General features: G+C 44.8%; 1 protein-coding gene across 3 annotated transcripts in view; it reads left to right on the top strand.

Moving 5' to 3' along the window:
• Positions 1-22,660, top strand: part of LOC119390442 (nuclear factor NF-kappa-B p110 subunit) — a 402,969-nt gene that overhangs the window by 380,158 nt on the left and 151 nt on the right. For 2 of the 3 annotated variants that reach the window (XR_007415548.1, XR_007415546.1), the window contains exons 11-13: positions 5,188-5,217; positions 13,510-13,629; positions 21,363-21,713. The gene's annotated coding sequence lies outside the window, so the exon portion shown is untranslated. The remainder of the gene's footprint in view (positions 1-5,187; positions 5,218-13,509; positions 13,630-21,362; positions 21,714-22,660) is intronic. The other variant, XR_007415547.1, reaches the window with a different exon arrangement.

The raw sequence follows: 22,660 nt of genomic DNA, 5'->3' as shown, positions 1-22,660 counted from the left end.
CCTAAAGCAGCCTTTGTAATGCCAGATGGTCTATACGAGTTCAACGTCATGCCATTTAGGCTATGCAACGCACCTGCAACATTTGAGTGCATGATCGATGCCATCCTTCGAGGCCACAAGTGGAAGACCTGCCTGTGTTACATGGATGACATAGTCGTATTTTCAACAGATTTCCAGACACACCTTGCTCGTCTGCACGACATTCTCACATGCCTCACTTCTGCGGGTCTACAACTCATCGTCAAGAAGTGCCACTTCGCAGCACAAAAGCTAACCATCTTGGGACATGCCATCTCAAAAGACGGCATTCTTCCAGATCTGATAAGCTTCGAGCTGTCGCTGACTTCCCGAAGCCCACATCCATCGAAGCCCTCAGAAGTTTTATCGGCCTGTGGTCCTATTTTCGTTGCTTTGTGCGTAACTTTGCGTCCATCATCGCACCTTTGACGAATCTGCTTACCACCAGCAAAGGTATATCTGTGTGGTCACCTTAATGTGATGACACATTTCACCAGTTGCACCGCCTGTTGACCTCACCACCTATCCTTCGCCACTACGACCCAACTGCTCCCACAGAAATTCACACCCACGCAAGTGATATTGGCCTCAGTGCAGTTTTGGCATAACGCAAAGACGTCCAAGGTGAGTACGCTGTTGCTTATGTGAGTCATGCTCTGAAGAAGGCAGAAATAAATTACTCCATCATAGAGAAGGAGTGCTTGGCGATAATCTGGGCTCTGACGAAAGTTCGCCCGGACCTTTACAGCCATCCTTTCGACGTTGTTACAGACCACCACGCTCCATGTTAGCTTTCTACCTTGAAAGACCCGTCGGGACGCTTGGGCACTTTGCTTTCAAGAATATTATATCCGTGTCGTATATCATTCTGGTCGCAAGCATACAGCTGATGCGCTCTCCCGCTCACCAATAACACCAGATGTGGCTTCCCTCTCACCCCTCTTTAACACCTTGTCACCGCTCAGCTCCACTGACATGCTCTTGGAGCAGCACAAGGACCCATCCCTTGCCTTGTTGCTCGACTACCTAACCGATCCATCTGTTGTCCATTCGACCAGCGCGCTATGCTGCCAAGCAGTCCACTTTTCTGTGCGAGACAACATCTCGTACCGTGCAACTACATGCCAGACGGTTGTAAGGGCTCCTTGCTGTCCCACACCATATGCGCTCTGACATCTGCATGAATTTCCATGCAGATCCCCAAACTACTCACGTCGGCATCCTGAAAACCTACACAAGGCTGCATCAGCAATATTACTGGTGCGGAATATACCGCTTTGTGCAGAGATACGTACAATCTTGCACTACACGTCAACAAGGCAAGACACCTCTGTGACATCTTACTGACACGTTTCAGCCTCTCCCCTGTCTGGCTTGCCCATTTGACCGTGCTGGTATCGACCTCTACGGCCCCCTTCCATATACTGGTTCTGGAAACCGCTGGATCATTGTCGAGGTTGATCACCTGACACGCTACACTGAGACTGCAGCTCTCCCAGCAGCGACCACCTGCGAAATTGCTCTTTTTATCCTTCGCAACTTTGTTCTTCACCACGGTGCTCCGCGAGAACTACTCAGTGATAGGGGTCGCGTGTTCCTGTCGTGTGTCATCCAAGCCCTCCTCGCTGAATGCAACATCATCACCGGAAATCGACTGCCTACCATCCACAGACAAATAGCCTTACCGTGCGGTTCAATTGCACACTCGGCGACATGTTGAGGGTGTACACCTCCTCCGACCACACCAACTGGGACACCGTACTACCTTTTGTTACCTTTGCATACAATACCGCGACGCAAGTGACTACCGGCTTTTCCCCCTTCTTTCTTTCGTACGGCCGCGAGCCATCCCACCCACTGGATACCATACTCCCGTACCGACCCGATGCCTCAGGATGCATTCAAATTTCTGAAGTCGCCCAATACGCCGAAGACTGCTGTCAGTTGGCTTGTTCGCTGACTAGTGAAGCTCAAGGTCGACAAAAGACACGACACGATGACAATCATCACCCAGCTCCCATGTTTCCTGCTGGCTCCCTTGTTTGGCTATGGGTACCACCACACGTCCCTGGCCTCTCTTCTAAACTTCTGGCACGGTGCCACAGTCCATACCGTGTCGTTGATGCCACCTCACCGGTAAACTACATCATCGAGCCCCTCACACAATCGCCAGACTTGCACCGTCATGGACACAAGACCACACACATCGACCGTCTAAAGCCATATTACAACCCCATCATTCTGCCTACTCCCTGAGTTGCTAGGATGGCTACGCTTCACCCCCGGGGATATTGTAAGGGAGCAGATGCACCAACGGGTATGCGCCTGCAGAAGAAGACGACAAAAGACCGGTGTTGTGATTGCATGAGAGCCTGTCCTGCTTTGCAGGCCTTACACTGCTTTACCGTGTGGTCATTCTTCACCCCGACATCATTGCATCAATAAACCTCATCAATAAACCTCGTTGCATATACAGCAAAGTATGACTTACTCGAAGGAAAGTGTGACAAAGCGGAACCTCACAATCTGCTGCGACAGTATCCATGACGCAATGTAGTGGGTCGCTCCCAAGAAGCATGAATGTGCATAGATTTAATATAACGTTTTCGTCCACAAATTATGAGGTTTGATGTAGTTAGCCTATAAAAGCATTGTACCTCAAGAATAGTTGCACCATATCAGTGAGATTCCTATGACCACGTGCTTGCATAGTTACTGCAGTGCTGACTGATAACTTTGAAATACAGCAATGCCTAGCAGTGGATGCAGTGGTAAATGCACGCACTAGAGCACTGCACGGGCCGTGATTTTCAGACCCGAGAAAAAATTATTTATTTATTTATTTATTTAGCCGTGCTCATAGAAATAAAATTTTAGTCATTAGTACAGTGACGTCCCTGTCCGTCTTCTTTTTGTCCCTCGTTTTAAGTTCCACTGCTCAAACCAGTGTTAGAAGTTAGTTCATTAATCCTGCCCAATTAAGCAATTAAGACCTTGTCATGGTCATAGAGTCTGGCGATGGTGCAGCGCACTGCTTGCTTAGCAGGCTCATGTTCACTACACTTTTTATACTGCTCCTAAAGCTTCGCTTCCTGTCACATTTCCATTTGTTGCTATTGCATTCATTGCTTCTCCGTTGCAGTGAAACTGACTTCTTGCGGATATTCCTCGTGCCGTCGCATGTTGGCAACATGATTGGCATAGTACTGGCTAGAAAAAGGAGCCAGGCTTGTTTCAGTAATGCTAAGCATATTGCCACCAAACATTATTGATGCCCTTATGACATGTTGCATGCTCTCACTGCATGACCACGGGTATCCTTTGCTTCTAGTTCCACCTGTACTTTGCACACGGCCTGCCATCATGCTTTCACCATACCTTATCGGAACTTCCTGAGCTCTGGGTGGATGATGATGAGAGTGACAAGCATAATTTGAATAATAGGCAGCTCTACTATGTAAAGTTGCTTTTCATTTGGTCAACTTCCTTTTCCCCAAGGCACACATCTCGGGGAGAAACAGAATCAATTTTCCGAAATATTGTTTAGCTGACATGTTTCAATGAATGTAGATTCATTGCTGGAACAGCAGAGTTGTTGGTGCCAAACTTCACTAATTATTTAATTAATCTCTGTGAAATTCAAATTTTGACCATTGTTACTGCACATCTGCTTCAAAAGGTTTCAACACAGCTTTTGGTTGCATTGGTATGTTAGTTATATCGATAATAGATCAATCACTGTATGAGTTCCGAGCAGGTGGCTGAGATAATACTGTAATAGACAGGTTAAAAGTTAGCCTTAGCCTTGTCAATGGCATAGTCGTATAGTTGATGCCTTATGACATTTTGGCACCAGTATATATATATATACACACAGATTTTGTTACAAATTTTGTGCAGAGCAAAGTGGTCGTAAAAGAAGACCAATGCTGCATTTGCCACCACATGGTGCTGGTCAAGTTTATCTCTGTTGGGAAAGTTGCAACTGCAGTTTCACATACGTGGCATTAATGATGATCCATTCAACTCCTCGTGAAGCAGATGCCATTGGCATGACCATTTGCTGTGATCTAAGGATGGTGTCCTGGGACTGCATACTGTACATTTTTTTCACCCATACGATTTAACTACCATCATCGCCATGCTTGGCCACTCAACACAACAAAATGACAACTGTAGCTGAAAAGTAATGGATACAGTAAAAGCTCGTTAATTCATTAATTTGGAAGATCAGATAATTCGGACGTGTTCTGTGGTCCCGGCCAGCGTATGCATTGTTTAATGGCACCAAACTTTCGTTAATTCGGTCATATGTGGCCTCAACCCGGTTAATTCGGACAATCCTCGGAGCACGCCCAGCACGAAGCACCGCAAATGTGCGACGTAAAGGAACAAAAATGGCGTTCGCAGACAGCCGGAACAGCTGCGGGCTTTCAGAAAGGCGTGGTCACCACCCACAATCGCGTTGTTGCTTCATGATAAGGTATGGGTTGGGAGCACGTTTCGGATTAAGACACGGGGGACCTGATCCGCGTTCAAGTGAAGGAAGTCTCAAATAAAAAAACTTGTGGCTTTTGCACTGCTCTTATGCAAAATAATTGCTGGATTTACATATTCCTCAAGAAAATGAAAGTGCATTGATGTAATAGACGTTTATTTGTTGTTTTCTTGATACTTCTGATCATTCGATATTCGGTTAATTTGGACAGTTTTTTCTGTCCCGTGAAATCTGAATTAACGTGCTTTTACTCTACTATATGTTTTGTAGCAGTGATACCCTTTTGATTTCGCAGGTGCATGCTCCATTTTTCTGTTGCAAAAATTAATGGTTCTGCATGTGTGTGCAATTCGGGCAGCTTGTGGTCATGTTGACTCTCTTATGTACACAGCACTGAAGACTGTTCTCAGTTGCAAGGACTAGTAGTTATTAGTACCAAAGATAGTGTGCCAAGGAAGCATTTGATAAGTACAGAAAAAAAAGTGGCATTCTTATAAGGCTTTTAGTCGACTGTTTATCTTCACGAACTTGTACTAAATAATTGATGCAATCGGGCCTGCATCTAGTTCCATATGCCTGTAGCTTAGCACACTAAACACTGCTCAATGTAGCGTCCACTATTTTTTCTAGTGCCTTGTGGTGGAAGCTGAAATGGCTGTCTTTATTTACAGCATCTTCGCCACCGCCGGGTGATGTGCCAGGTATGTAGTAACTTGTAGCACTCATTTACCCAGTGTTTTTTCTTGTTGTTTAATCTGCATAATTCAAATAAAATCTCCTGCTTTTCTACTTGGGCCAGTTTATTTGTCCTAATTGAATAAAATGTGCTCAGATGTAGAATAAATTCATAGTATAATTGTTTACAAATGGCCTATGCTATATTCCTACCACGGGGCACCACCAGCGTAGCCACAGTAATGGCACCAGTGCACTCGTGACCACACCAAAAGTGAACTGACTTCAAGGAAGAAAGGAAGAGAGAGTGCCCAAGGTCATGACACACGTAGCTCCCTGCCCATTGGTCATCCCCCGTCTGTGCAGCTTCGAGCATACTCATCGGGACAAAAGGAGAGCAAAAGGCAATTAAAGTGTGCGACGAAACCCTGTAACTCCGCTCGTACTTGAGGGATTTAAAAAATTTTTGTGGCAATCGATTCGGGAGGCAATAAACTTGTATAGTGGGCAAGTCGTTGTTTCGGGCTAGTTGGTAGTCCATAGCTACAAGCTTTATAGTGCGGACTTCTTATACAAAGGCCAAGGAAACACGACAGGCACGAGCGCTTACTTCCAACTAACATTTAATGTCAGAGCTCGGAAATATATACAGTGAAAGAGAAAGAAGGAACAGCTGCACCCTATCACCTGATCACAACAACACGTGTACGTTACACTGCATTTTCACCAGCTGCCATCAAGAAAACATATTTCTCTTGGGGATAAGACAAGGGATGGTGCGCCGACGCACTCGTAATCGCTGCAGTTCCTTGCTGCAGCTTCTACTATCTCACGTGGGCACCATTCTTTGTCTCTAAACAACACTCTAGGAGAACTTGCGTTTGGCCTAGTTGGTGCTTACTGTTTGACATTTTGACCGCACAAAAAAAGACGAGGACAGAGGGAGGTACGACGACACGGGCGGTAAACTTTCAACTCATTTTATTCAGTGAAAGACGTAGCAATATATAGCGAGTTTTGACATGCGCAGACACAGTTACGTCCGCTCATCAGTCTAGTGGGGCAGCCACCTGTCCAAGAAAGACATTTCCGATTGAAATAATCTGATAGAGGTGTCACTGACACAATCATCATTTTTCTTTCTAATAAAGTAAGCTTCTAATAGCTCTCGAGCTTTTTGATCTTGGCTTCTGCCCAGAATCTTTATCCCTTGAAACCGTGTGGCGAAGAAGGCCCCGCAGGAAGACCATGACAGGTGCCTGCTAGAAGGTGTTGACTGTCTTACCAAGAGTGTTTCCTGCCCGTCTTCTAATCGTACTGTATCCGTTATACATAGGACTTTGAACTTTTGTAAGGATAATGACCTTGTTATTTTGGAAGCAGATAAGGAAGGAGGGTTTGTAGTCCTTCCGAGAGGGTTGTTTGGCACAAAGGCCTCTGAGGCCTTGAGGAAGAATTTTAAACCTATAAAAAGCTCTGAAGCTAGGGTAAAGAGCAAGGTTATAAATATGTGCAAGTCTTTTAACCTAGATAGAATAGCCAGTGACATTAGTAGCACTACGAGTAAGGCCTTAAGTGTTTTCTTCACGGCGAAGACACATAAACCCAGTATTCCGTTCAGAACAATTGTTAGCGAGCGTGGAACCTGGCAGCTACATGTTAGTCGCTTCATTCTTAAGAGTTTGAAGAGTCTTGTTATTACGATCCCTTTTTGACTAAAAGTTCGGATGATGTTGTTGCCTTTTTTAGGAACAACCAGGCCATAGGCCCAGCTTTTTCTGTAGATGTGGAGGATCTTTTTTACTCCATCCCACATAGCGACCTGTTTAGGGCGGTTAGGATGTGCGTTGACGAAAATGGCTCGATTCCTTTCCAGAACGCAGTTGGTATCTCGGTGGAACATTTTTTAACGCTTTTAGAGACTTATCTTAATAGCACTTTTATCAGGTTTGACGAACAGCTTTTTTTACAGAAGCGTGGCATCTGCATCGGGTCGTGTATTGCGCCGCTACTGTGTAATATATTCTAGGTTACAATGACAAGGCGCTCGAGGAAGCTTTTAAAGGCAATGCGTTTTTAAACATTTTAACCGTTTTTAGATATATGGACGATTTTTTAATTGTTTTTAACGAGCAAGGAACTTTAACCACCTGTGATGTCATTCTGGATATGTTTAAACGTCTTGGCAAAGGTCTTTCTTTTACTCATGAGCTTCCACTTGAGAATACCCTGCGTTTTTTGGACCTAAGCATTTCTTTTGGCCATGGTCATGCCTGCTGGCAGTATTTTCCTCGGGCACAGAAGGGTTTGGTGCCATATGATTCTGCCCAGTCAAAGATTGTGAAAAGGGGAGTTGCTATGCTCTGTTTAGAGTCGGCTCTCAGGAAGTCGTGCGTTCACAAAATGCAGGATGCTTTTGACAATCAGATTTCCCGTCTCAAGACGGCTGGGTTCCCTGACTCGATGGTGACGCCAGTGGTGGAAACACTTCTGCAGAAGGTGAAAGGTTCGAGGAGGGAGGCAAGGACGAGGACGACTCCTCTTACCGTAAGACCTGAAGTGGTGCCTTATATACACAAGGTCAGCCACAACCTAAGGAAGGTAGCAGGCAGGTATGGTGTCCCCCTTGTTTTTTTCGGCGCCATTCAAGCTGGCGCGGCTCTGCCCCCGTACCTCCAGTGAACCTAAAAGAAGTCTCGGCTGCGGTAAAAACCATGCAAAGCCGTACGCGAAGTGCTCTACAGGAGTCGTGTACGAAATCCCCCTGACGTGCGGCAAGTCCTACATAGGGCAGACGGGGCGGTGCCTAAATGATCGAGCCAGGGAACACGAGCAAAAGTTAAAGAAAGGAGACGTTTTCGCGCACCTGCCTGCGCACTGTAAAGACTGCACGTGTGAACCACGGTTTCAAGGGATAAAGATTCTGGGCAGAAGCCAAGATCAAAAAGCTCGAGAGCTATTAGAAGCTTACTTTATTAGAAAGAAAAATGATGATTGTGTCAGTGACACCTCTATCAGATTATTTCAATCGGAAATGTCTTTCTTGGACAGGTGGCTGCCCCACTAGACTGATGAGCGGACGTAACTGTGTCTGCGCATGTCAAAACTCGCTATATATTGCTACGTCTTTCACTGAATAAAATGAGTTGAAAGTTTACCGCCCGTGTCGTCGTACCTCCCTCTGTCCTCGTCTTTTTTGTGCGGTCAAAATGTCAAACAACACTCTGTCAAGGTACGGTGTGCACAAACAGAAATGTGCAACTGAGCCAAGGCCACCGAAACCAACGCCATGGTAAGTCTGGTATTGCTCCGGAAAATGAGAAGGTGCGTCCGAAGGTGTGGATGCTTTGTTGCGGCGTAGATCAAGTAGGGCTCGGATACCGTTCATGAAGGTAGCTTCCTACTTGCAGGGAAACAATCTATGCGTGGTGCCCACAGACCAGCAAGGTGAATTTGGTGTTTTTCTGCACGCTGTCTTTCATAGGAAAGTGGTTGAGGCTATTGGATCGGTGTTCAACAAGTGTGGCAAAGTCAGCTTGAAGCATGTCAAGGCCAGAGCAAAGGAGCTGTGTGAGCAACTCAATCTTCCAAGACTGGTGAAGACAATAGAAAGCAGCAGTAGACTGGGTCTTGAAATGTTTTTCAGCACTAAAAATCATAAAGTGGACATGCCCTTCAGAGTAATCGTCTCTGAAAAACACACCTGGCAGAAGTGTGTATAGTGTGATTCCTACAGCAAGGTTTGAACCTGCTCGAGCCTAAAGACCCCTTTGTAACAAAAAACTCGGAACAAGTCATCGATTTCTTGGCCGAACGTGCTAATCAAGGCTTTTACGCCTTTTCAGGGGATGTTAAAGACGTATTACTCCCTCCCTCAAGACCAGCTTTTAAAATGCGTGGATGAGAAGATTCTTAAGTACGGGGCAGTGGCTTTTCAAGGCAAATGTTATGTGGCTCCGCAGCGTTTTCTAGATGTATTGTCCCTCTACATGACGTCTACGTTTGTAGAATGGGATGGTCAAGTGTTCCTGCAGAAAGCAGGAGTGTGCACAGGGTCTTGCTTAGCGCCAGTGCTCAGTGACCTGTATTTGGCCTCTCTTGACACGAAGCTAAATGAAGAGTTATTGGGATCCAGGGTCATAAAAATTTTCAGATTTGTGGACGATTTTCTTGTCTTAATTATTAGAAATGTGGAACATTTCCAAAATGAGGTGGCGGGAATCATTAACATATTTGAAGCGTGCCTCCAGCCTTTGCAAATCACGCATGAAATGCCTGAAAATGACATGCTCAAGTTCCTTGACCAAAGCTGTTTCTTTCGCCACGTCATGTGTGCTGGATCTACGAGCCGCAGAGCAGGAAACCCCTGTTGCCATTCACGTCCGCTCACACATAAAAAGGGGAATCGCACAGATGTGCCTCCTTAATGCACTCAAGAAGTCCTGGGTGCGCCATATCAGTGAAAGCTTTGACTGTCAGATACAGCGCTTGGCTGCATCAGGCTACCCAGAGCACTTGACCCTGGCTGTTGCTGAGGTTCTTTTGCACAAGACGAAGAAAGTGTGTCAGCAGGATCAAGTGCACAAAAAGAGGGACGTGATCGAAGGAAGGTGGCAGTACTAATTCCATATCTACACTCAACATCACACCGTCTCAAGAAGATTGGCGAAAATGCAGATGTGAAAGTCATCTTGTCAGCCCCCCAAAAATTAACCAAGTTATGCAACGTGACCTGTAAAAAGCGGAAAAATGGAGTGTGCAAGAACAGATTCGTGGCATGTGCCGAAGGTGTTGTGTGTAGAATATCGCTGTCGTGTGGCAGAACGTACATCGGGCAGACGGAAAGATGCCTAAACAACCGCTTAAGGGAGCACATCAGCAACGGAGCGAAAGGAAGACAGGGGCACCTGGTGCAACATTGTCAGGACTGTTTGTGTACACCGTACTTTGACAATACTGCAGTGTTGTTTAGAGATAAAGACCGGTGCACGTGTTAGATAGTAGAAGCTGCAGTAATGAACTGCAGCGATTACGAGTGTGTCAGCGCACCATCCCTTGTCTTATCCCCAAGAGAAATTCATTTTCTTGATAGCAGCTGGAGAAATGCAGCGTAACGCACACATGTTGTGATCGGGTGATAGGGTGCATTTTTCCTAGCTCTGATATTAAACTTTAGTTGGAAGTAAGCGCTCGTGCCTGTCGTGTTTCCTTGTCCTTCGTGTAAGAATCTGCGCTATGAAGCTTGTTCCGATAGTGAGCTCGTTTGATCATTACTTCAAAAAGTGTTGCAGGGCCCCTTTAAGTCCGCACATAGTTTCAAGTGAGCAGCAAGGCCAGGGGCAACTTACTGCTTCTACCGAGTTTCCTAGGCAAGTGGAAAGTAAGGTTGCGTAGCCAAGACTGCAGCAAGCACTCATAGGAAGGAGAGTATGAAGCGCGATATTCTGTACTGCCTTGATGAGTTCAAGTGTGGCAACATCAAGCAGCCATGGGTGAGCAGTGATAACACTGGGTTCACTTTAGTCAAAGTTTAAACTGCCATGAGCACATACTGGCACAGAAAGCATTGCCAGCCACTTCCTACACATTTGTAACTGTCCAAAGGGCACGTGCATTATCACTGGAGTGCAAATGCTGTGTAGGTTTATAGGTTCATGGCTGCAGTGCAACATTGCACCATGGCTCAATATGCTTGTAGTGAGTCTTTTTGGGAAAGATAGGACCGCTTCTTGGTTTGACACCAACTGTTCCAGTTATGCAGAAGGCTTTCTCCGTGAAGTCATCAGATCTTGTAGTTACCTGTCCATCTGCATAGGCTTTGGTGGAAAGGTCACACCAAGTTGATACCACACATCAGAATTCTCATCTCCACCTAGTCGCTTGTTTGAGTTTATGATAAAATACCGCAAAAAAAAATGCTGGATGAGTTCTGAACTTGCACGAAGCATTAGTGTTGAGTATGTGCATTATAGAGAGCTTTTTTTTTTCTTTTTCCTTCCATAAAATTGTTCTGCAAGGTAGTTAAGGTATATTGTGAAAACTTAAACTGCACTTAGGACGAGACACCAGAGTATAAGCAGACAGAATGAATGCAGACTAACAACTGATTTATTGAAATCACATAAACTTCCCTCCTGGAACAATGCGCGTGCGCAGTAGCAGTCATGACCGCGTAACGAAAGCACACTCCCCCACCGAGACCCCTATCTACACCAGAAAATCAAGCTCTGTCATAGAGAGATACACAGATGTATCGCTGACGCACTTATCTGGGCCATGTCTAACTATCCATGAGGCTTCCAGGATTTCACGTGCCCTCTGGCCCTTCGTTTGCCCTGACACCTTCGTGCTATTAAAAATGGGCTTGCATTTCATCACATGTGCTACAATGAACAGGCAGGTGCTTCCCACTGTCATCCCCTAATGAGTTCAAGTGGTTGGCTGCCTACAGGGTTGTTCGATTTAACCGCTATGTATAGTAGCCAGGCAAGAGGTTTAGTGCCAATTTCATTCTGTTCAAGCATGGGTTTGGGAGCTGCGCCCCACTTCAGGATGGTTCACATTGAGACAGACAATTTTTCTGCATTTTATTTGTCGCACATTTTAAAGCGAAGCTTTGTTTGCTCTGCAGTGGTAATGCAGGCATTTGCTGTCTCATCGCCTTGCTGCTCACTGTAAATTTGGCACGCATTTCCAACTGAGAGCATTTCTTGAGCTGCGCAAAGCTCATTAGTATTTTTTGCACAGTGCCAGCAATGTGTCTAGATCAGAGTTATGCAAGATATTGTTAATGTGACGGTGTCACCTTAGAGTGATCACTCGGGAAGTGTTGCTTCTAAGCAAAACTTGCTTCCATGTTTCACCAGTGTGTGGCTGATGATTGTTAAGGGAGTTTCTTATTGTGATGTGCTGTCTCGTCCTCATAAAGGCTTTGTTTTCACTGATTGTGTGTGAAACAAGCGGTTTTTTTTTTCTTCCGGGTACTGCCACAGTGCTCAAGGTAGCCATCGTGTGCTTTAAAAACCCTTTCCTCAATGAGTTTCTTGGCTGAAAATGATACAAAAATACCTATTTTTTTTATTTGCCTGTTTGATTCTACGTGTCTTGAAAAAACTAAAATGGATTATTCGAAGGCACTTTATTTGCAAGATACACACAAAATTTTTTTTAATATGCAGAGGATTGGCTTCACTGCACTGCACTACGGAAAGTGCCCTAGTCTGTCCAGTCTTCGGTGCAGAAAAGGTCTCTCTGAAATTTAAAAAATAAAGCACAGGGACATGCGAGCGCATGAAAACAAACCTTGGACGTTGGGGTTTGCTTACACCTAACAGCGTCCACTGCCGATACGTTGAGACGCGGTCATCTTTCGGATCCGATCATTTAGAGAAAATATGCTACTTTGTGTAGTCGCTGCCACACTCGCAGGGAACTCAAATTCTTCTTCATTTCACCAAACTTGGGCAAACAAACCCACTTTTGTTCTTTTTTTTTTTTTCTGAACAAAGCTGTTGCTGGCACGCTCGTGCACAGAGGACGCCATTTGCTAATTCCGATTACCAGAATTAAGTCCTTCCTTCACCAATATGCATGCCTTGAGCACGTTTTAAAACTTTTTTACTATACCATCTGTTGAAGAAGCTAAAGAGAAGAGAGTAAAATGAATCAGACCTGCGGTGGCCCAAGATGCTTGCTTCAGGGAGCCCAGCTTGTCTTGGGTAGGACCGGTACAAACCGTATGACGAGCTTAGCTCGTTTTCAATAGGGAAAGTGTCTTGTGGCTTTGTATGCGTACTGTGTGTGCTTATGATGCTTAAAATGAGTAGCAGCAAATAATGGACGAGAAAGCAGAGATTTTAATTTTTTACATTTTTGCTTACCCTTTGAAGCATTTCCTAAAATGACAATGTCAAAGCCTGCTAACTGCAGCAGAAAATGCCCACACTGGCCACCATTTGTAGTAACTGGTGGCACAAGTGCTCAGCCCACACAATTAACAGGCAACTTCCTGGTGGTAAACTGCTAGTTGGCCTAGTTGGAACGAATTCATCCTGTAGCACTTTTGCACGCAACAAACAGGGACAAAAAGAAAGAGACACACAGACACCGTGTGTGCTCTTTCCTTTCGTCCTTCTTTGTTGCTTGCAAAAGTGCTCAAAGATGATTCATGGTGTTCATTGCCGCGTGTTTTTGCTGACTTGAGCGTGCTACATCCGAGGCTGGGAATAAATACTTGAGCCAGTGCATTGCTTATTTCATTTTTGCCTTTCACATCCAATACTGTGCGTAACTGAGCACCTGCGTTCTCGTGTGCACAGGGGAGAACCTGTTTCTTCCAGTGAGTCAGGAAGACTTGGAACAGGTCTTCAAAGACGTGTATGAAAGCTTTAGCCCCCCAACAATATGTGAATTGCTCCAGGACGTCGATTTCAACCAAGGTAAGTCAACCAGCCAGTTTTGTTAGACTCGGACAAGGAATTCACCGATACCAACAGCATGAGCAACTGTTACAGTTCTTCTTAACGAGAGTTTACTGTTTACTTTGATGACATAGTCTTGTGCAAAGGCTCATCTATTAAATGGATATATAGTAAATGGATAAGCCTTTGCACAGGACTTGGTCATTGAAGTGAATCCCTGTAAGTCATTTCCTTTACAGGAGTGTGACCCCTGTCTAGTGTCATTGAAAGGGTCAGTAAACAGGCTCTTACTTTTTTTTACACCCCCCAAGCAAGCTCGCCAATTTGTACAGTAGACCGCAGCGATCACATTTTCCGCATGTTACAGCGCTGCGCGCCGTGCAGACCCTCCATTTTTAAAAAACAATTCCTGCACCTCTTTACTTCGCCTGACCAATCCCCCTCGTACACGCAGTGACGCAAACTTGCCCATGGGCAACTTGACGTACCACTGAGCTCGTCGATTGGTCTAAACCAGGTCTCAACAAGTTAACGTCAGTTCCTGTTCCCACCCACCGCTACAAAACTGCACCTTGTTTCTTGGCCCTGCGGTGATGCGGTTTCGGCCATGCAGTTGTCGGGTGTTCGCGCGTATATTCCTCACACTGCGTAGCACCTGCACGCACTTCGCCTTCGACTTGAGCAACACTTGGAGGAAGTGTGGTTCAGTTGTCGGCTGCAAATCGAGCGAAGAGAGAGGGAATCTCTGGTAGCTCAGACGGGTCGCGTTCACTTGGTTTTCCCATTGCAGGCACGGCAAATGGGGTTCCACACGCTTTTATCTCGTGCCCCTTCGTCGTCTTGGAAAGCAAGCACGCATTCCTGCTGCATTGTGAACTGTCACAAAGGCTTAATAATACCGATGAGCTGAGAACTGCCCGTCAAGTTACGGAGCACGTGCAACAATGTAAACAATAAACAACCAGGAGCCGGAGCGAGCGGAAGTTCATTGCGACTGATAGAGCTCGCCGATGACGTCAATTGCTGACGTCGTGTCACGCTGCCGAAGTGGCCGGAGTCACGACGACGGGCTACGCCTTCCCCTCCCTGTGGCAGAAAAGGGTGGCAAGGCTGCGCGAAAATTTGAAACCAGCTGAAACGGACGTTCTAACCCCTGTAACTTCCTTATGATAGCACGTACTCGCAAAATTCTTGCGGCAGCATGTTCACATCGCAGAAGTGCGTATATTTCTCTTCATTACAATTTTTGGACCTCGGGGTTGTTTACTGGCCCTTTAAGGTTTATATGCCGATGTAAGCTGCTATTGAGGGATTCAGTGCAATGTTGTGGGAACTCAATTTGTCGCTTCATCACTTCCCTCTTTCGATGTAAAGAAACCTTTCGTCTTTCTTTCAAAAAGAAAAGCTAACAAGCTTGTCACAAAGGAACATGACACAAATGAGCTGCTCCAGTGAGTGTTCATTAATAGAGCCTTATGAATGATGATATAATTTATGATTTGGTGTGCATTAAAGAAATTAGGGCCTTTTGCCAAGATTACAAGGTACCCAGATATTTAATAAAGAAAATAAAACACCAGGCCTGCGTGGAACATGCAGCACAGTCACAGCGAAAGCTGGAGTAGCGGCATTTTTAGAGCCCCCTGTAAACTCTCTTGGGGCGACTACTACAAGTAAAGTTGCAAGGTAGGGAAGTACCCACTATGCCAGTATTCATCATTCTGCAGGGAAGCGAGGTACCCGCTGCACATATGTAAGGCATTATGTACTTTGTTGATGCTGTATCTGATGACGATGAATAATTATGGCTGAGCCCTTTGTAATGGGTGGGAAGCTTTAAACTGATTACACAATTCACATTGTGTGATGCCTGGTTGTTATTTTATTCTTCTACCACACTATATTGTATCTGTTAACGCGATTCCTTGCTCGACATGATGCCCGTGCTGGGTGCTTTGACGAAGAAGTTTCAAGCACTGGCGTGGCTCTGTGGTCGAATACTCAACTGCCATGCGGAGGGCCTAGGTTCAAATCCCGCTTGATCATGGACATTTTTTTTCATTGCGCGCAATAGCGATTACGAACACTGGCGGCAGCGGCGAACAACTATGCCACCAAAATCAGCTGTTGTGATCTCATAATGAATGGTTTAAAGCTTCCCACCCATTACAAAGGGCTGTGCCATAAATCTTCATCGTCATCAGCCACAGCATCAACAAAGTGCACATAATGCCTTACACATGTGTAGTGGGTACCTCGTTTTCTCCACAGTATGATGCATAATGGCATAGAGGCTACCTTCCAACTTATAGTGTAGGGGTACCTCGCAACTGTAATTTGCAGTAGACGCCCTAAGAGAGCTTGTAATGGGCTCTTCGAACGCGGCTCCTCCAGCTTTACCTGTGACTGTGCTGCGTGTTCCGTGCAAGCCTGCCATTTTTTTTTTATTATGTTACAGCGGCCACGTCTGAGTGTTTAGACATCTGAAGCTTCATGAGACAGCATTTGGCTGACTAGTTGCACTGCTTTTGAGTGGTTGACAAATCCCTCCGTGGGGAAATTCCTCAAGTTCAGTTGATGATGTCTCGATTTTAAGCTGCTGCATTAGGCAAAGTAAGTTGAAGTTTGTTGAAGATTAAATCATAGATTGAATGCTGTCTCGTGTTTCGAAGCGGGTTCAGCTTGGGCACAATTGTGAGCAGGACCATTAAAAAAAAGATAATTTTACATTGCTACCGCTTTTCTCCTTTACGTCTGCAACACCTCACATTCACCTCCAGACCTTTCTTTAATGGCGTCTTCTAAAGGTCATTTTTGGGGGCTTCAAAGTGCTCCCAAAATGCCAGTGACACTCGGATGGTTGAAGCTGCGGCTGCATTCTGATGCTCCGTTTCGAGTGCCAAGCTCGAAATCAGAGTGCTGAGAAGGTCTCCCAGTATATTCGACATTGGGACACATATAGACACACATATAGACATTAGTTGTACAGTATTTTCCCAAAATAATTTGAGCGGCAAAAATTTTTCGGGCACGTGAGCGCCATTTGGACTTCACGAAATGTTGGAAAATCAGGTGCGAAAAAAAACTTTGCTATAAATCGACCGTTCCAGGCATTATTTGAACACTTGCTTTTTTGCACTTTTCAAGCCTCGTGATTTCATTATAGGACAGTTCCTTATAGTAGCTTTATATTTTTTACTCCTTAGCACGTAGGTAAAGTTGCGTAAATTGTCGTGTTTTCGGGCATTTTTTCACAAAAGACAATTATCGATAAAATGCAGAAATTAATAAAACGCACTGTCTCCTAAATTTTTTGTTTTGCCTGTGTATGGCGCATAAGCTCTAATATAAAATCCTGAACTTACAAAAAGGCTACATTGGCCTATGTTGAGATGTCTGTAGCACCCTAAGGTGGGCCAAGAAAAAATAAGTGGAAAAGCACATACGATTGAGAATCATAACAACTTTGTCCAGAGAAAGTTTAATCAAAGTAGTTTTTGTTTTAGTAGTCGAGAAAAAGTTTTTTCAAGTTCAATCCCACCATTGCATTTTTTTCTATGGGGGCAACACAAACCAACAGAATTTGTTGCATAAAAAAAAAGAGGTAGTGTATTTGTAGCACATGGTTTTCAGTTTCTTTTTTCAGTATGTTATATTGTTTATTACGTATCCAGGTGATAATATTTTGAAAACTTTCCAGCGCGAACGGGACAGAGCACAAAGAAGAGGACACAAGACGAGCGCTTGTCTTGTGTCCTCTTCTTTGTGCTCCGTCCCGTTCGCGCTGAAAAGTTTTCAAAATGCATCAGTTCCAACTCGCCCACCTCCCTACTTTACTGCAGGTGATAATTAATAGGGGTCAAAATATAACAATGCCATTGGCTCAGGTGCCACAATTTCCCCAATAATGAATCGCGTTACTTATTGCCTGGGGCTCTCAGAATCAAAGGCCGTCAAAACAAGTTGTCTCAACGTTCATGTAAACCGGAGAAAGGAGGCGTGAGCGGGGACGTTTATAGCTGATCCATACGAAGTTCATCTATGTATTCTGCAAGGGACGGTGCACGATGTTACGACATTCATGTATTCACGCTTTCCGTACGTCGTCCGCGACCCTACGGACGAAATATGCCAAGCTATTTTTGACATACTGATTTGGGTGGTTGCAGGCAGCAGATTTTTGGTTAAAGTAGGATTTGTCATTCTGGTAACATGCAGTTTTACAGCTGTTATGAGATCACAACAACAAGCGATTTTTGTGGCGTAATTGTACGCCGCCACCGCCGCTTCCAGTGTGAGTAAGCAATGCAATAAGCAACGCGATTTATTCTTGGGGGAATTATTGGGGGAATTGTTTAACTGACGTTTGTTCAAGTGGTACTCTGCTGTATACAGCTTCGCTGTAAAAAATGAATTTATGCTTTTTTATTCTGCTCAAGCGGTCAGACTGCCACAGCCACGTCTGAAATAGCTTTAAAGGGGCACTAACATCAAATCTCAAGCTCGAGATGTGACCTTCATTCGATTGCTCAGTATGCATAAGTATTTTTGACCAAACTTGAATGGCATCCGTCACCTGGAAGTTATATATTTCGAGGGCAAAGAGCATACGAAAGCTCAAAGGGCTTTCAGCGCCCTGCAACATCGACACTATTGTGACGTGTTCGGTGTGGCGCATACCATCCTGAGTGACGATATGCTAGTAGCAATGATGTCGACGATCTGGGTGTTTTTATCGTCGCACTGATGCCTGGAAACGATCTCACTCTTCATTCCTGATCGTCACGCCGCTTCGAATGACTTCATGAAATTACAAGGCACAAACCACCAAGAAAAGACAGGCGAAAGCAAAGAGCATGATTCGACGTCAGCATGTCGGGGAACCGTTGTAAGCTGCAGTTAAAATGGTGTTGTTGGAAGCGCGGAAAAGGCAGAATGAGTGAGTCGTTTCATTACACGTATCGTACACACCAACGCGACCACAAGCTATCAAAGTAGAGCAGCCTATAGATAAATATCATCGCTAACAAGTAACATGTAGGTAGCGTTATTAGTGAATGCTAGTTCGTCCGTGGACTTCCTTGCGCTAGCGTAATACCGGGTTACAGCCGTAACCATGAGAGGCTGGATAGGTGAGGCCATCTGGCAGTGCAAAGAAGAACCTGGCAGGCACAGAATTGTCATTGTAGAAACCTAACGTATTCTATTTCTCCGCCGGTGTGCATTCGCTATTCCATAGACCCCTCTGCGTATACCGGAATGCCGTGCACGCTAAAATTCTCTAATTTAGCTAATTGAGACACACTGGCGATATTGGCTCAAGCGTGCATCTCCGGGTACCTCCTCGTTGGTGCTTGGAACGGCGTCCATTTTTGAATCTCTGTTTTGCAAAGGGTCGAAGCTGAAAATGATTCGTGACATTGCGTACCGCGGCTATTCCAAGTTCCAGAATGTCGTCTTCGACACTAGTCAATACTTTTGACGGCGACGACGGCAATGCTGGTGACAAGGTATGACTGAACGTGTGCGCCTAGCAGACGAAATGTTAGCTGAGCAGCTGTGAGCCTCACGTCACCCCTTTCTGTGGACAAGTGATCAGCTGGGGCGCGGTCTGGAGGGGATCGCGAGGAAGCGCTGCCAGCACTAAAAAATGGCGGGCTTGCCGGCCGTTTTGAATCGGGCTAGATACCGGTGATATAAATCAATAAAAGAGATAGTTATTCGTCCCTCAGTTGCATTTTGGGTCGCGAATCGCCACTAGGGGGTCGATAACTACTAGTGGATGCAAAAATCTTGACGTGCGTAAATTTGATGTCGGTGCTCTTTTAATCCCTCCCAGTACACTTATCAGGCATTTTGGTGTGCACCCAGGCTCTCGTGAATACATTCGGTCAGGGTTGCCAGGTTTGGCTACTTTACGCCAATTTGGCTACCTTTTTTAGGCCTGTGGTGGCAGAAAAAACGACTTGGCTACTTGGCTACTTTTTGTCTACCTTCTCTTCCCTTGATTTGAGCCAATTTATCAATATCTCTAATGTCACAGCCGCGGGCATTCGAGTATGTGGTGTCAGAACATGGCTGCTAAATCATCTTTCCAGCTCCTGAAATTGAATTTGGTACTTGGATTACACAGACAAAGAGCTTTAATGAAAAGGATGGATCATTGGCCTAAGCAGTGGTAAGGGTGAATGGTTGAGATCAAAAAATATATATATAAAAGACTATACGTTACAGCCTGCCTCTCAAGCAGGCTTCACACACAAAAACAAACAAAGATGCTTTTTAATATGTGGCTGCTCAGGGAAAACTGTTGCATGAGGCCTCATTTTGCAGACCACCTACTGCTGAACATGGCAGGGCTGGGCAGAGATTCTCATAAAAATATTCCGGAATACAGAGATCAAAATACAAGTGCTGGAGGCCTAAAATAAAAATGCTGCGATACATTTGCCTTTGGCGTAACAGGATATTTCGGAGATACCTTTGCAAAAAGAGGAAAAAGTATCCTGGATTACAGAAACAAGAATACACTTAGTGGAATATTTATTTTTATTTTGAGGATGGTGATACCCTGCAAAGACGTTTACTAAGTGCGACAAAATATTGTGGATAATGTTGCAGTGCATTGAAGCTTGCAAGATAAGCATATCGCTCGAATCACTAACGATCAACAGTGAATTTAGAAAAAGTATACATTTATTTACAGACATCTGTTTTGCTGACAAGTTTGCTGCATTAATTGCAATTAAGCAACAGCAGCTTTTCAAAGATTTCGGCCTCAACGCAAGACTCGCGAACGAGAAAAGTCTCTCTACAGCTGCTGACGAACACAAGTTCGTGTCATACGAATAAATACTGCCTCCATGACCGGAAAGTCCAGCAGCATGTCGATATCTCTTCTCAGGTCATTTAGGTACAAAAACACTACTGCTCTCACATAGGTCTGTTCTGACCGTTCAGAAGCCAAAATGTCTCCATCTTTAAATTGATTGAAACCGTTATTGATCACCGCCAATAATGATTTCTTCCACGTGTCATTTCGGTGTAATGCGCGTACTCTGCTGCTTGCTAGAGCAAGCTCTGAAAATTGGAAGATTTTGCCAGTTCGCTCATCATTGTTTACATGCACCACATGCAACTGACAGCAGAGCTGGAAGAGCTGCTGCTAGTATGTCACAAGTTGGTGTTCCCTTGCGACTTAGACTTACGTGAGACTGTGTCGACATGTCACTGTGAAACCGCCCCCTCAATATCGAAGCCGAAGGTGTTTTTTTTAAAGTAGTGTTATTAAATTATATTCAGTGTGTTTCGAGGCGCCACAATACTCTTTGTAGAGTACTCGACACCAGTGTTTCTGTTTAGAGAGACAATATCAAAATTTCTAGAATTTGTGTCAGTACTCCTTTAACATCTGCTAGAGCTTAGTGAACACAGTACGTATGTAGTGAAAACTGTCATTTATTTAGATGGTGGGTTTTATATGTATATTGTACCTGCTGAAATGCTAACTCATGCAGCTCGAAGCACCTGAGAGTGCAAAACACACCACAAGATCATACTTTTCTTTATGGGCATAATTGATCATTGGTACTAAGAATTCACTGGCCATGGTGGGTCATTGCTGCAGTCTTAGTTTTCATTTACTTTTTGATACCTACGAACTTTCCAAAGGAAGAGGGAATTTGGACTTGTCCACTGATTCAGCTCGAGGACCTCCTTTAATATCTCCTTCTGTTGCAACACTTTGCCAGTACCTCCTCCCGTTCCCTTGGAATCGGTGATCATGGCCACTGATGGAGATGGGCTGGAGGCTCCCATGGGCAGACTCTCCCTGGACAGCAAAGCCAGCAACAATGGACCACACAGTGGAAACCAGAGCTCCGAAAAAGCTGTTGTCAAGGTGGAAGACAAGTCAGACCACGGCGGGACTCATTTGACAACCCTACCACTGTTCACAACAGTAAGGCTAATGACAAGCTGGCCACTGCAATGTATGCGCTTGTCTGGTGGCTCACAAGGGAACTTTTGAGCCAGTGCTCGACGAAAACCCTGACTCAACTGGTCGCCCATATGATTCCCATCTGTGACAAGAATGGAAACAAGTGAGTTACGCTGTAGTTGGTTTCATGTCCATAGTCCATTTCTTTTGTGCATATGATAATAGCAAAAACACGAAAGCCCTTGAGTTATTATTTCATTAGTGAGCACTTGTATTTTCACTGTTGCGCAATCTTCACGTGCTGTTACTATTTCCTTCACTGGATCTAGCTACCATGCATATAACAGAGGCAGAGATGGGTGTTTAAGATGAGCACATGGAGTTTGTGCTGTGCATTAATTCAGTGTTTAACTGTTGTTGCCTACCTTTATGGAAAGTAGTCAAGCTGCATCAATTCAATAATTCACTTCCTGGCTATCCTGGCTACCCCAGCATTGTTTGAGAAACGATATATGCTCCAGTAATTGGGACTAGGGGCTTATCGCTGCTGGCCCACTTATGCCTTACATACCACAATTTCAGTTGGTCATAGCCTCCCATGCAGATAGCACATCATATTGAATGCTTGTGCTTATTCCAAATGACTGTGTACAAAAATGTATGACATAGACTGATAACCATTTGCTCGTACTTAAACTAATCTCTGCAAATCTTTTGGGGGTGCACCGATGGCAGTTCGTCACTTAATGTATTTGTTTCTCCGCTCTCCTGTTGTCATCCTGTAAGGCACCCAGTGAACTCACCGGCGTGTGATGCGTGAAACAGCATAGGGGCTTCCCTGAATTGCAGTCTAAGAGCATAAAACATAACTTGTATGTTTGCTTACATCGTCAGTCCATACTTCACGTAATGTTTTTTTCATAATGTGATGTAATATCTTACATTTTGTTTTGTGGTCATTGTGACAGCCATGCTAGTAAATGTGTAGTTTTCATATTTAGGAGATGTAGCGTTAGTAAAGATTTTCTTGCATCACTGCCAACTGACGCATAGACACGTGCATTGGGCCATCCATGTGTCACTCTGTGGTTGAAAGAGAGCTGCGAGCAT

Source organism: Rhipicephalus sanguineus, chromosome 1, assembly GCF_013339695.2.
Source record: "Rhipicephalus sanguineus isolate Rsan-2018 chromosome 1, BIME_Rsan_1.4, whole genome shotgun sequence".
In the NCBI taxonomy this organism is placed as follows: domain Eukaryota; kingdom Metazoa; phylum Arthropoda; class Arachnida; order Ixodida; family Ixodidae; genus Rhipicephalus; species Rhipicephalus sanguineus.
Note: the sequence above shows the minus strand (reverse complement) of the source record. Positions and strands in the feature narration are given on the sequence as shown.